This window comes from Camelus bactrianus, chromosome 13 (assembly GCF_048773025.1).
Source record: "Camelus bactrianus isolate YW-2024 breed Bactrian camel chromosome 13, ASM4877302v1, whole genome shotgun sequence".
NCBI classification, from domain to species: domain Eukaryota; kingdom Metazoa; phylum Chordata; class Mammalia; order Artiodactyla; family Camelidae; genus Camelus; species Camelus bactrianus.
In genome coordinates this window covers 67,141,655-67,155,695 of record NC_133551.1, presented here as the reverse complement: position 1 = coordinate 67,155,695, position 14,041 = coordinate 67,141,655, and the positions used below count along the sequence as shown (strand labels likewise).

The window sequence follows — 14,041 nt, the reverse complement described above, 5'->3', positions numbered from 1 at the left end:
ACCTGCCTCCCACATCTCCAGTTGCAGCCAGCCCCAGAGGCCAGCCTAGAGATCACCCCTGGCTGTGCCCCAAGACAAGACTGGGAGGCAGGGTGCAAAATGCTGGCTTCCGTGAGCCACAAGAGCAGGGCTGGATGCAAGAGAAGAGGAAGGGGAGCGAGGAGGGTCCGGAGCACCAGAGGCCAGGGAGAAGCCCAGAGCTGTGCTGGAGATGATTCGCACCTGCTCCTGAGAGCCAGTGGTTGTACATCTCTCCCCAGTTCCAGTTCTGAAGCAGCTTAACAACAGCTTTCCTGGGTGTTTACAGTGGAAATCAGCAAATGCTACATATAGGAATTTGTCTTTTATTTTGTCCTTAATCTTTTGCAGGGGAGATAATTAGGTTTATTTATTTATTTAATGGAGGCACTGGGGATTGAACCCAGGACCTCGTGCATGTTAAGCAGGCACTCTACCACTGAGCTATACCCTCCATCTTTGTCTTTTTTTTCTCCCAAAAATCTGGTTGTTAAACATTTTACCAGCACACCACTAGAAAAGCCCCACCTTGGAGACAAGCTACATCTCCCAGAGCTTTGCAAGGAAGCCCCGACAAGTGTCCCCATGCAGGAAGCCTGTGCCCAAGATTCATTCTGTGAATATTTACCAGGACTCAGTTTAGGCAGCTCTGATACCCACTGGGCTTGGAACAGAGGGGATGTCCCATCCCCAACTCATCATCTTTCCAGAAGGACCTCAGCCCCAGCCCTGCTGGCAGCAGAGGGTCAGTGGGGGCCCTTCAGGCACCAGGGGGACTCAGGCAGGGCTGGTCCTCCCAGCATGCAGGGATGGTTCCACCTGGGAGGCGCAGTGCTCTGGGTCAGTCTCCCTTCATCGCTCTGTGGAGCCTCTGCTCACTTCCCGCAGCTCCTCCTGGCATGGATTCCCACCCTGGGAAGTCAGACAGTCTGGGTCCAGTGGGTCTTGCTCCTTCCTGGTCACTCACATTTCTGAGCCTCCGTCTTCCCCTCTCCACTCTGGCACTGGGGGCTGGGGCTTTGAGAATGAAATGTGATAAAGTCTCAGAGAGCCCCGAGCCCAAACTCACGTTCACCGAGCATCTTCTGCACACCAGGAACTTGACATGTGGTAATGCAATTCACCCTCATGATGGCAACTTGTCAGGAGGGCGTTTAGCCCTGCCATTCTTCTTACAGATAAGGAAACTGAGGCTCAAAGCAAGTAAATTCCATGCGCAAAGCCACGCCACAGAGCTGGAGATGGCTTGGAAACCAGACCTGTCGCTTGACTCCCAGAACATCACGTGGTACCTTGGCGGTGAGATTCCAGCATCCTTTGCCATCACCTAGCACGCAGCACCTTGGCTGCGAGATTCCAGCATTCACTCCTCCTCCCGGGCAGTTATGAACTCTTGCTATAGAAACCAGCCCAACCGCAGCAGTGCCAGGTGTGTCTCTCCTTTCCCTAGGGAAAGGCACCAGTCCCAGGTTAACTGCTGGCTTGAGAGCAGGGGAGGAGGCCTGGGGGGTGGAAATCCGGTCCCAGCCTCGGCCATCATGCACAGCGCTGCCGCCTCCCCCGGCGCAGATGGCGCGAGCAGCGGCTGCCGCGCCGCAGGCTGATTGCTGCGAGTTCCACACCTGCCCTCTGACTCGCTAATTGGCACGTCCTCGTTAGAGCCATTTCACTGAGATGAGAAACATATATGTGTATGGATGTGAAGGGGATCAGCCAAGAAAGCTGAAATATCAAATTAATGGTGCCAGTTCCTCGGGAGAGCTGCAAAAATGGAAGACAGTGATAGGGGAGAGGGGGAGAAGGGAAGAAGCCAGGGCCTCACCAGCGCCTGGTCTGGCCAACTGCATCCCCTCCAACCGCGGTGGGTCTGAGTAGGAAATTCTCAAGGGATTAGAAACAAAGATGCTTGTTATAAAGCCAGTCCTGCAGCATCCAAAGAGCCTTGTCTCAGGCAGATGCAGACGGGCTAGACAAAGTGTGTCTCCTTGGGGGACCAGTAGCCTATGTCACCAACACCCCCTTGCACTGTCCGTGAGGGGCTTCCAGGAACAAGTGTCAGCTCCTGACTTCTGACCATAAACACCCGGTGGCAAGTTCTAGCACCTTCTGTAAAAAAAGGCTATCGTCTTGGAAAGTGGGGACGATTGGCTCTGGCCATCTAAGCAAATTGCACCCAGACCCCAAAAGGAAGAAGAGAACGCAGGCATCATTCACCCATCCATCCATCAGTTCAGTAAGCACGGAGGCCGTCTCTCCTCTGGGCCCTTGCACATGCTGTTCCCACTGGCCGGAACACTTTTCCCTTCAGGTGCCCACCTGGAGGACCATTTTCATCGTTCAGGTCCCAGTTCAAATGCTACTTCTTTCAAGAGATCTTTCCTGACAATCTATTAAAGCAGCTCCCCTCCTGCATCCCCAGGTTTAATGGCCTTCTCAGCCCCTGCTTCTATCTAAAATCATCTGTATTTGCTTTATTACTTGCTTATTTTGGAATCCTCCCTCTTGTAGAAGCATCATGCTCGCTGCTGCACTCCCGGCATCTAGGCTGCTTGCACCGGGTGCAAGAATGGTTGAGTGAGCGGGTGGGTGAGCGAGAGGAACATTTTGCTGAGCACTGACTGTGTGCCAGACCCTGAGCTAGGAATCCCTAGGAAAAATAGAATGACACAGTCCCTCCACCCCATGGCTCACAGGCTGGAAGTAACCATCAGTTGGGTCCTGAGTTTTAAATGTTGCAACAGAGGCATGAACCCAGCCCTCGGGGAACCTGGGGGTAGCAGGGAAGGCTTTCCATAGGAGGTGGCACTTGAGATGAGTTTTGAAGGAGGAATAAGGGTTTTCAGGCAGCTGTGGGATAGAGGGGATTCTGCGAAAAGGGAATCGCATGGTCAAGGGCCCTGATGGAGAGTGTTTGAGGGAAATACCAGTTGCTTGGTGTATTTCGAGCACAGAAGAGAGTGATGTGTCCCAGCTGCCTTGTAGGAAGATTTCCTAGCAGCAGTGGTATGAGAGGATGGGAGGGAGGGGCTTGGCATGATTGGCAAAGAGAAGAGTGAGAAGGCGGCTGTTGCAGGAGGTGAGATGGGAGAGGAATGAGAGGAGGCGATGGATCTGATATTGAGGGGTAGAAAGCAAAGGATTTGGGGGTGAGGGAAATGGAGGGAGCCCAGGATGACATCCAGCATGGGTCCTGGAGTCCCCACTGAGCCAAGGAAGCCAGAAACAGGAGCCAATGGTAGGAGGAATTCTGTTCTGGGTTTGCTGAGGTTGAAGTGCCTGTGGGATAATTCCCCCATCACCAGCTCGCTCCCTCCTCTGAGCTCTGCCCAACTGGAGGCAGGACAGAACCTACTGGTTTGCAGGGAGCAGGGAGCAGGGAGGGGAATGAGGCAGGGGCCCCTGGGTGGATGTGGGCAACACCACCCCCTTGATTTCTCTTTGGGGTGAAAGGAACCGGGAGGAGATCGATCATCTAGTCCAACCTCTTGTTTTCCAGATGAGGAAACTGAGGTCCAGGGACAGGATGTAATTCTCTGCCTCAGTCAGGAAAAGTGACGTTTGCAGCATTACCAAATAATTCCAAAGTATCAGTGGATGCAAGCCGCAACACTTACCTCCTACTTATTTAACTTGTCTGTGCTCTGGGGGTCTGGTCTGCGTCCTCCTCCTCCTCCAGAACGCAGCCTGCCCGAGCAGCCACTCTTCATGGAAAGGGGGGAAAAGCCCCTGGAGGGTCTCAAAGGGGCAATCATAACACCAGGTGACTTCCCAACTCACTGGCTAGAAGCAATCCACAGCGCCCCTAACCCCAGGGGGACCAGACGTGCGGTCCTACATGTGTACAGAAGAAGCTGGGAATGTTCGGGGACTGCACTGATGTTTGGGGACATGCAGTTCAGGTCACTCCTAGCAGGACGGATTCATGCTGGGCAGCATACTGAGTGTCCCCAGCACCACCCATTCCATCCTCACACCGTCCACGTAAAGCACCATATTGAGCTGAGATAACAGTCAAGGTCCTTATGGCTCAGCGAGGTGAAGTGTCTTGGCCCAAGAACATATGCTGGTAAGAAACAGAGCTGGGGTTTGAACCCAAGGGTTTCTCCCTTTGGGGGACCAGCAAAGAGGCTGGACTACCCCTAGGGGAAATTCAAGGAACAGCCCCAACCAGTAACCCCAAACATGAGGCTGCCTTCCCTGCGTCCTGCTGTATTTTCCTGGAACGCTCCATCCCCCGCTCTCGGGGGAGTAGCTGGTGAGAGTGAATTTGATCTTAAAATCTGTCAAGTCATGTGTATGGTGAGAAGAAAAGTGCCATACACTTTCCAGGTGTTTTTATTGGAAAAGAAAGGTGTAAAATCCAGTCACACTGTCTTCATAAGTGGGACGAGGCTGGCCAGCTGGAAAAATGACAGCTCCAAGCCAGCTCTCAGCATTAATTGCATCACAGCCAATACCCCCGGCTGGAGAGACACGGATGCAATTAGCAGGGAGCCCCTGACCCCCCAAGGGCCTGTTCTGTCATCACATTTGTCCAGTGGAATTAACACCCAAGGCCAGCACTCCTCACAGAATGGACCCCACCCTCTCAAAAAGACAGACTTGCGGTGCTTTCAACGTGCCAAGCACTGCGTAAGCCTCACCTGTGTAACCCGGGTCACCTGCCAGGACACCTGCCTCCTCCGTTTTGCTCACGTTGCATCCCTAGTGCACCTGGCAGAGTGCGGGGTATGCACTAGGTGTTCAATAAATGTCTGGGGAGGAGTGAGTGATGTGGCCAAGTCTTCCAGCTTGATGGATTCGCCTGCCCTTCTTGATTTAAATAAGGTGGCTCCAGGCACAGACAGGTGACTCCTCTCGCTCGGAGTCCAGTGCGTCTTGATTTCACTCGTTTCCTCTCATGGGTCCTTCCCTCCTCCCTGCCTTTTGTCAGCCCAAATGTGGGACATGGCCAGCCCTTCGCCTTGGTTCCGCCCAGGTTCCACTGGGACAAGACGCTTGTGTATCTCTGACAAGCTCTCACCACTCCTCCCGTCGCCACGCCCTCCGCCCCTTCCCGGCCTCCATCTCAGCCGCCCACCTGCTTCTCAGCCTCTCTCCCCCTCCTCCTCTCTCTGGCTCACTGGTCCTCCAGGCCCCAGGAGCCACCTGCTCAAGTCTGTTTCTAGCCCTTCCCAGAATTCCTCCAGCTTGCCTTCAGATATCCCAAAGCTCACTCAGCGCTCTGCTATACAGCCTTGTCTTTACCCCTAGCTGCCCAGAGCCCAGGGGGAATCCCTGAATCTGTGGTTTCTCCTTGGACATGGAATTCTCGGGTTTGGTTCTTGACCTGCAGGCTCCATAGAGGGAAGGCTTCAGTGCAGAGATTTCTTCTGCCCCAGACACAAGGTTCACCCCAGACATGGCTACAGCTGGCTTCAGGGGTGTAAACGCAACTTTTGTTTTCCAAACATGCATCTAGTTTTCACAAGAACCAGCTGAGATTGCAGTGTGATTCTTGCCATTTTAAAGACGAGGACACTGAGGACTGGAGGAGTGAGGTGACTTGTCCAAGGTCACCAAATGAGTAGGTGGGAGAACGGGGGCTCAAAGGCAGCTCTGTGTGTCTGAGGTCCATGCTGGTGCCCATCCCTCACACAGCCCACACAGGGGTTCACACACACACACACACACACACACACACACACACACACACACACATACATATAGGTCATCTGGTCCTGTCTTCTGTCTCCACTTTGGTAATATTGGCCCCATTTTACAGACAAAGGATTTGAGGCTCAGAGCTTTGCCCTAGCAGATGGCAAATAGGGGACTAGGACCTGACTCCTACACCAGTGGGCTTCACACTGGGTCCAGAGGAGCCCCAGACTTCACAGAGAGGCTGCAGGGTCACCCCAGGGAAGGAAGATGATGCCCAGAAGGAAGCGTCCACCTTCCACCATCGGAACAGCTCTGCTTTTGTTCGTACATCTCCCTAAAGACCGTTTTGTGTTTTCACTCCTCCCTCCCTACTTGCTTTCAGCTGGTGGCCTTGCTTCTTACAACTCAGAGAATGTAGAAGTCATTCAGATTCAAACTCCCGCATCTTCTCACCACCACATCTTCCTCCTGCCTCCTGCATCTGCCCCCTCCTCCAATCCCCATGTTCAGAGGAGGAGGCACCCCCTGCCACACACAAACACCCACTGCAGGCCAGTCTCTCTGCCTGGACCCCGCATCCCCCAGGAATCCCCGCTCTGTGCCGCATCCCACTTCTTTCCATCATCTCCAGTCTCTTTCCTCCCTGGATCCTTCCCATTAGCATTCAGAAACGCTCACTCTCTCTGATTCAGCAAAACACCTTTCTAGACCCTCATACCCCTCATCTCTACCTCTCCTCTCATCAGCTTTTCCGTCTTCCATCCCCACCATGCCGGCAGCTCTTGCCAAAGCCCGAATAGCCCTCGTGTTGCCAAACCCAATAGGCACCCTTCCGTACCCATGGATCTCCAACTCAGTTGACTCTTCCTCTCCTAGAGACATTCTTTCCTGCATTTCTGTGACATTAAAGTCTTCTGGTTGCCTGTGTCTCCTTTGTCACTCCTTCTTCCCCCAACTCCCAAGGAAGAGCCTTCAGGACTGGGTCTGGAACATCTTCTCTGCCCACACTACCCTTTCTTTAGGTGACTTCATCCATACTTGTGGCTTTAAATGCCACCTGCTGACTGATGGCTCCACAATTTCATCTCTGCCTCATACCTCTCTTCTGAGCCACATGCTCGAGTCTTCAGCCCGCTTCCCATTCCCACCTGGAAACGTCTTAGAGGTGCCCCAAGCTGGCTTGTCCACTATGGAGCTCTTGATCTTCCCCCGACCCTTCAGGCTCCTCATCTCAAGGATGACTTCTCCCACCACCCAGAAACCTGGGAGTTGTGCTCAATGCCCCCACACTCTTTGCATGCCCTGCCCAACCCCTCAGCTGGCCCCGCCCAGCCCCTCAGCTGGCCCCGCCATCTCTAGCTCCAAAAGCCAGCTGGAGTCATCTGCTCCATCGCTACTGCCTCGTCCAAGCCCCCAACTCAGTTGCTCAGACACTGCCAAGACCACCCCCAGCTGATCTCCCCACTCCCCCTCTCGCCCTCCCTCCAATGCCTCCTCCACAGAGCAGTCAGAGGGCTGTTATGAAACAAAGTCTAGTGGCTCCCTGGCCCCATAACGTGGCTTTCGAGGCCTTGCTGATGGGGTCAGCATCCATGTCCCCGTGCTCATCCTAAGTCACTCTCCCACTTGCTGGTCTCCACCCGAAACTCCCTTCATTAAGTCAGGCTTTCTCTTGCCTCAGGGCCTTTGCACATGCTAATCCACCTTCCTGCCCCCAGCTCCAGGGTCACTGGCTCACTGCCACTTATCCTTAGGGGGAGGGGGTCTTACGTCCAGACTCAGTGAAATGGCCCTGTCTTGCAACTTCTCCAAGGCCTTCCTTCCCCATGACCTAATCCAAGCAAGGCCTGTCTTCCACCCTGGACTGAGGGCTCCATGACATCAGGGGCTCCATCTGTCTTCTCTTCAGTGTGGTACCCAGTGCTTAGCACATGGTGGGCACGCAATCAATCCTTGTGGGTGAATTAACGAGTTAGGCCAACCCTCAGAGCTCTCTAAGGGCTACTTTGGGGCCACCTATCTGGCCATGTGAAGAAGATGGGCAGAAATTATCTGGGGAAAGTGAGGTTCAGGGAGGACCAGTGACTTGCCCTCAGAGACATAGCTAGGGTATGGGAGGCCGAGACTGACTCACATCCTCACAGCAAGCCCTGGGCTCTCCACCAGGCTGCCTGGGACAGAGAGCATCCCTGTGCCTGCCCCCAGCTGACTTTGATGACCAGCTCCAATTAGAGGGGCATCATACATGGCGACTGGTTGTAGATTTAATTAAGCAAACCCTGTCCCAAACCATCTCTTGTGTAATTGGCTGCATAAGACACACTTTCCTTTGCCGTTTGGTCACAACTTAATTTGCCAGGTCAGCAGTTCTGCTTAAAGTCTCAGGCAGCACCCAGCCTGTGAATACCTACCAGTTGATGGATTCGTAAGCGCCTCCCCCGGGGCGGGTGCTCGACAGAGGAGGAAACTGAGGCCCAGAGGGAAAGTGACCAGCTCCAGGCCACGCCACCAGCAGGGGCTGGGCTACCATCTGACCTCACACCCCACGCCTTCCCCACTGCCCCACCCCCCAAACACTACACGTGGCTGGTTGTTTATTGGCTTTTATTTTTTTTAGTAAATGTACAAAATGTCTCTGAAATTTACCAGCTTCCTCCATCCCAGATCCAGAATATTAGCTTCTCTTTATATATACAGAGATCACAGCCCTTATTCACAGTGTATTCGGAATAGTTTGCCTCTGTTCCTGTTCCCTGCCTCTGCACACAGCCTCCCCGGGAGAGCTCCTGGGGGTCAGGGACCCTGTTTTTTCCTGGTATCGAAGGAGCCCTGCACAAACCTGAACCAGAGGAAGCCGGTCATCCAGGAGCGCTTCCTGGATGCAGTTGTTACTTTCAGAACAGTCACCTTGCGTATAATTAATAGTGAGCGTAGTGAAATATTTATGGGAGAATGATGTGATGATCGAGATTCGCTTTAAATGAATAAGGGATGAGGTGCAGGGAGAGCGGATGAGGGTGTGGGGAGACAGGACTGGTCAGGGGTTGGTGGTTGGAAGGGCTGGGGGTTGGGAACATCAGGGTTTCCTTAGACACCCTGTCCATTTCCATGGAAGTTCAAAATTGTCCATAATCAAAATGTTTTTAAATTAAATCTTCTTCCCCAGATGATACTAATCATGGTAATGGGAGTAGCTCAAAGGAGAGATTGCAGCGATCATTTATTGATCACTTACTATGTGCCAGGAATTGTGCTGAGTGCTTTACACGTCATCGCATTGGACCCTCCTGCTGTCCCTGTGAATGTGGTGTCTGTTTTATACCCGGGAAGCAAAGGTTCAGAGACGGAGACACAGCAACTTGGACTCAGACCTGTCAGGAACCAGCGTCAGGGTCTCTAACTTCATGTCGCATCATGGTCGTGGTGATGTTGCAGTGGCTGAGGCAGCCTGGCCTGTGTTTTCAGGGGTGCCCCAAGACCCAGTACCTGATGCCTTTGGACATCCAGATTTTCATCCTCTAAGGGGAGTGAGGCTGATTTTCAGAGTCAGCCAGGAGTCACTGGAGCAAGGATCATGTGAGCCGCAAGGGCTGGCAAGTTGGAAAAAGCTGCCTTGGGTCAAAAATGGGCTGCAGTGGGGAGGCTGTAGCTCAGTGCTAGAGCACATGCTTAGCATGCATGAGGTCTTGGGTTCCATCCCCAGCCCCTCTGTTAAAAAAAAATAAATAAACCTAATTACCTCCCCTCCAAAAAAATTTAAAGAAAAATAAATAAAATAAAAAACAAATAATTTTTTAAAATGAGCTGCAGCTGAGAAGTCATGAGCCCTGGCCTCCCGGGCACCCAGGCTCCCACCTCGTTCCCCCTTACTGCTTTGAAAGTTTGTCCCCATCTCCTGGGCCCCTGTCTCACCTTGGTTCAGGCTTTGGCCTCACTCAGTCAGATTACCCCCTTCTTGGCCCACCTGCCTCTCCCTTGTCCCCAGTCTGGTCTGACCTCTCCATAGTCACCAGGGACTCAGTCTAGATCCACAGACCAAACCTGACCGGCTCCATCCCTTCCCACAGGCTTTCCATGCCCATGACACCCAAATTCCTTAGCATGTCCCTCGAGGCACTGGGTGATCTATCTGCTCCCCACACTCTCGCTCCTGATCTTTCAGCCTCATTTATCACAGTCTCCCCAACTCCCCCCCTCCCATGCACTCTCCTCCCTACCCCAAGTGGACTGAACAACTACCAGACAAACAAATGACCCACATTCTCCTATCTAAATGGCACTGCATGTCCTGTTACTTTATGTCGCTTGGACAACACCTCCTCCCTCAGCTGCTCCCTCCCCCAACCTGACAAACGCCAACTCATCCCCTAAGACCCAGCTCAGGTGTCACTTCCTCCAGGAAGTCTTCCCTGATGCTCTAAGTTAGGGCACTATGCTTGTCTCCAGCCCTGCACACAGCCCATTGGATTATATATGTCTGCTGATCTGTCTCCCCCATCATCTAGGAAACTTCTAGAAGTCAGGGACCCATCTCTGTACCCCAGACCCAGCACACATTAGGTGCTAAATCTAAACACAGTAGGTGCTAGATGTCAGGTCATTTAGTCTCTTCATCTGTAAACCGTGATTACTTCTACCTCACATATCAGCATGCTCATTCATTCAGCAATATTTATTGAGCTCCTATGTGCTAGGCTCTAATCTAGCCCTAGGTTCACAGCTGAGAACAAAGCCAGCAAAACTCATGGAGCTGACATTCCTGCAGACACATGACATAAAATAAATCAGTACAATGTATAGAATGTCATATGGTAATGATGAAAATTAAACGGGAGATGTGGGGCAAAGACAGTTTAGATAGTTTGGTCAGAAAAGTCTTCCCTGAGAAGAGACAGTTGAGTCAAGTCTTGATGGAGGTGGGGAATGAACCATGCAGTAATTTGCAAAAATGCAGTCTCGGCAGCAGGGAAAGCAAGTGCAAAGGCCCTGAGGTGGGAGCATGCCTTGTGAGAGCTGGGGCAGCAGAGAAGATAAGTAGGGGAAGGAGGGTGGAGAGAAAATGCAGGACCAACGTGATGAATCTTTTGCTCAGACTTTGATGAGAAATCATCTGAGCAGCCGAGTGGTGTGATCTGATCGCCAGACAGATGGAGAGCAGGCCCAGAAGCACTCGGTGCCGGCCTGACGCCCAGAAACCTCTCAGTAGGTGTCGGCTGTGGTTGCTCACATCACCGTTTACCAAATTAAGGCATGACTATTACCTGGTTCCGATGACACTTTCCAAAAACATTCTGCCAGCTTCTCTTGAAGGAGCCCTCGGCCCTCAGAGGGGGTTTCTTTGAAGGACAAACAAGCATGTTTCAAAGCAAGAGCTCTGCCATATCTCTTGAGAGAGAAACGAACGTCTCTTTGCCTCGTGCTAAGGCTCTGCTGGTGACTGGGGAGAGAGAGTTTAAATGACGGCTGGGGTGGACTCGGCGTAATCGTGTACCCGGTGGGCAGAAGGCAGGACCAGGAGCCCCAGGGGACACATCTACTGGGGCTGTGATCATCGAGGGTGAATGTGACCCTGGAAGGGCTGGAGGAGGTGGAGGGAGGGGACACGTGCATAAGGACAACCAGGGCTGCCACCCGCCGTCCTGTGCATACGGCTGTGGAGGCTTCTGCCAAGGAGACAGCTGGACCACCACGTGCCAGGGCTGGCTTTACCCAGGACTGAGAGGAAGAGCTCCCTAAAGGAGGCCTGGGGAAAGCAGGAGATGGAAAAGGAAGATGGAAGAGGGAGGGAAGGTAGGAAGGGGCTGCTTCCAAAGCAAGAGGCATCTGGCAGCCTGATGGAGGAGACAGGACCCCATACAGGGGAGCTCCAATCTGACAGGGGAGGCCCATCACCATCCCCTGCCCTCCTTCCTGAATGCACCCCAGGAGATTTCCGCTGCAGGGAGAGCCTCCCCAAGCGAACAGCCAAAATAAAACATCTCTAATGAAACCAAGGCCAAGACGCAAACAAAGCAGAAGTGAAAGGTAGCGGCTGGCTGCTGACTTCTACAGAAGTTTCTCCTAAGGGGGTGATCATGGTTTGTTTTAAAATTCCAATGAGAACCACGGGAGCAGAAATAAAATGAGCCTCAGCCAAACCCAGGGTGGGGTGGGACAGCCTGGCCACCAAGCTGTGTCCTCATCAGGTTTAGCATTTTTTTCTAATCATGAAATTCAGACACGTTCCTCCCAGAGTCTAAAAAACAGATAACAAAGAACTCGGTCTGGGTGACCTTTTCTTCCCATCTTTATCCCACGCTTTTTTACATGGTTGAGACACACCTCATGCATCCTTCCGCTTATTCATTTAAGGGTGACTTGTTAAGTCGCTTCTGGGCCCGGGGGATTCTGCAGCAAACAGACAAGAGACCCCCAGCCCTCCTGGAGCTGATGGTCTCCTGGGGAACCTGGCAAGACACTAATAATTACATACATAAAATAGTTCCAGCGGGTGATAAGTTCTGTGAAGACGCTAGAACAGGAGAATGACAGAGTGGCTGAGGGGCGCGGGGCAACATGATGGGGTGATCAGGGAAAAGCCCTTTGGAGGGAGAATGTTCTTGCTGAGCCCAATCACAGCAGGGCCAACCAAGAGTGGAATCCAGAGGAGAGGCGTCCCAGGGAGAGGGCACAGCAGGAGCAAAATCCCGGGAACTGGTTCACAAGCAGGGTTTCCAAGGACTAGAAAGGATGCCAAAGTGGCTGGAGGCACGTCCCTGTGCTATAAAACACTCAGGAAGAACTACCTAGACATCAAAAGGCAATGAGCCTGGGTTGGGTGACTGGGGGACTTTGAGCAAACATGGGCATCCACAGGCTGGAATTTATCCTAGAATCATAGCAAATAGTCTCCCATTTTACTGATGAGGAAACTGAGGCTCAGAGCTGAGAAATAGTTTGTCCCAGGAGACCCAGCGGTTTTGTGGCAGGCTGGGATTCAAATCCCCGCCATCTGCTTCCTGAATCCTCGGGTAACTATGGACCACTGCCTCCTCGGACGGAGCCAAGGGATTAAAAAAAAAAAACAAAAAACTGACACTTCCCAGAGTTCCCATTCTGCTTGATGATTTGGGGGAAGGATGCTAAGTAACTTAACCGATAAGTTCTCCAACACATTATTTTTGTACCAAAACAAACAGATTGATGACAGGAGTACAAGGAAAAATATGTGTGACTTTTTAAGGGAAAATTCAAGACAGAAAAAAATCGTTTGCCTCTTCTAATTGTCTGAGAGCAATATGCCATTATACAGATGAGAAAACTGAGGCTCAGCTCAGAGAGCAGAAAAGACTTATCCCCAGGGCTGTGTCCCAAGGCAGGAGGCTGGCCCCTGAGATCCTGAGATCCTCTGATCAGTGACCAGGTAACCTGAGAAATTGTAGGAGGCAGGAAGGAAGACAGCAGATATCAGCCCACCTGCACCGACTGTTGGCTCCCAGGACAGGCCAGAGAGGATAAAATCAACTTCTGTTGACCAGCATCACATGGTATCTGCTCAGGAAACCCTCACCCAGAACCAGGGGCTCCAAACCTATGGTTGTAAAGTCAACATGGCGCCCCCCCCCACAACCCCACCCAGAGATAAACCATACAAATGTCCCAGAGGAGAGAAGGCAGGCACTGTGCCTGGACACATCACCAGCCCAGCACCCCCACTCCCACACCACACAGAAAGGAAAGGGTGCAACACAGCAGTGAAACAGCACTAGACAAGACAGATCTGGTTTGAGTCAACAAAGAGACAGAACAGACAGGTGGATGGATGAGCGGGTGGATTTCAAATAGGGAGCTAGCCATTATGATAGATATTATAACCATCAGAGCTCTATCAGAGAGAGGGAATAGATTACACATCCTTATATGTATATTTATTTATAGATCATGGAGATCAGCATAGTTTTGAGATACACAGGTTATATGTTTCAGCCAGTGGGTAAATGCAGTGGTGGGCTACAGCCAGTACACACCAGCCGGAAGGAGCCAATTATACACATTTCTCCCTAACTCTGTTCAATGACACCATGTTGGTTATTTGCAATCAGCATTAGTGGGAGTGTTTATACCATTGAAATACACACTACAAATCAGGTCTTACTGTTTTTCGGAGGGCTGATTTAGCAGCCGCTACTCATTGCACATGGTACGAGCTGGCTAGTTGGATAGATCTCAGATTTTATATATATACACATATATATAATGTTTATAATATATACATAAACATATATAAATGCCTGCATATACACACATATATGAGAGATTTTGTGTGTAAAGTAGATAGATTATGCTTGTTTAGTAGATAAATAAACAAACATAAAGAAATATATTTAGACATATAGACCAA

The 14,041-nt window shown here is 51.7% G+C and overlaps 1 non-coding gene across 1 annotated transcript; it reads right to left on the bottom strand.

The window, feature by feature from the left end:
* Positions 1-400: 400 nt before the first annotated feature.
* TRNAV-AAC (transfer RNA valine (anticodon AAC)) lies at positions 401-473 on the bottom strand. The gene has a single exon. It is a non-coding gene; the product is annotated as a tRNA-Val (tRNA).
* Positions 474-14,041: the final 13,568 nt, after the last annotated feature.